Raw genomic sequence first — 730 nt, forward strand, 5'->3', positions numbered from 1 at the left:
ACAAATATTTATTGAGTGCCTACTATATGCCAGCCACAATGTTACACACCAAACATACAGCCCTCAAGCAAACACTGGGTTTTATAGACAGGTTTGTACTATTGATACCAAGGTATACACTGTAACATACTTACAGCATGTTTAGCCATCCTGAACTCAGGAGACTTGCGTTCAAATCCTAAGTCACTTACCTAGCTGAGTAACTGAGCTTTACCCAGTTTTACACGATTGACCTTTCCCTATGCCTCAGTTTCTCACTCTGTAAAGTTTGAGGGCTTGTGAAGAACTTAGCACAGACCATGGGAGTGGGAGCTACCATTATTTAGCACAGTCCTCCCGCCCCAGCTCTGCCTGGTGCCACAGTCCACCGCTTGGTGGTATTTCCGAAGCTGGCCAGGCCCTCTGCTGCTGACCCTGGAAATCGGGTCACACTAGACAAGGCTGCATGTGCGGGGAGAAGGCGGGGCGGGGGGGGGGTGCTCCTTTGCACGCGGCTGCTCGCGTTTCCCCAAGGCCTCCAGATAGTCTAAAAACTCACCTCGGAGGAGGGGAAAGAGCGTGAAGTGGCTCTTTCGATCTGAGACACCCCCTCCCGGAGAACTCGCCCCCTCCCCCCAAGCCCAGCGCAGAGTGAAATCTTAGAAGCCGAGGCTGCTGGGTTTGAACGGAATGCCGGAGTCAGTGGAAGATGGAGCGGGTCGGCCCGAAGGCCAGCGAGGTGGTTTGGGGT

The 730-nt window shown here is 53.4% G+C and overlaps 1 protein-coding gene across 4 annotated transcripts in view; it reads left to right on the forward strand.

Moving 5' to 3' along the window:
- The first annotated feature begins 376 nt into the window (after nt 1–376).
- BCOR (BCL6 corepressor) overlaps nt 377–730 on the forward strand; it is a 129,686-nt gene continuing 129,332 nt past the window's right edge. For 2 of the 4 annotated variants that reach the window (XM_023202653.1, XM_023202655.1), the window contains exon 1: nt 377–709. The gene's annotated coding sequence lies outside the window, so the exon portion shown is untranslated. The remainder of the gene's footprint in view (nt 710–730) is intronic. The other 2 variants (XM_023202643.3, XM_023202650.3) reach the window with 1 other exon arrangement.

This window comes from Piliocolobus tephrosceles, chromosome 12 (genome assembly GCF_002776525.5).
Source record: "Piliocolobus tephrosceles isolate RC106 chromosome 12, ASM277652v3, whole genome shotgun sequence".
NCBI lineage: Eukaryota > Metazoa > Chordata > Mammalia > Primates > Cercopithecidae > Piliocolobus > Piliocolobus tephrosceles.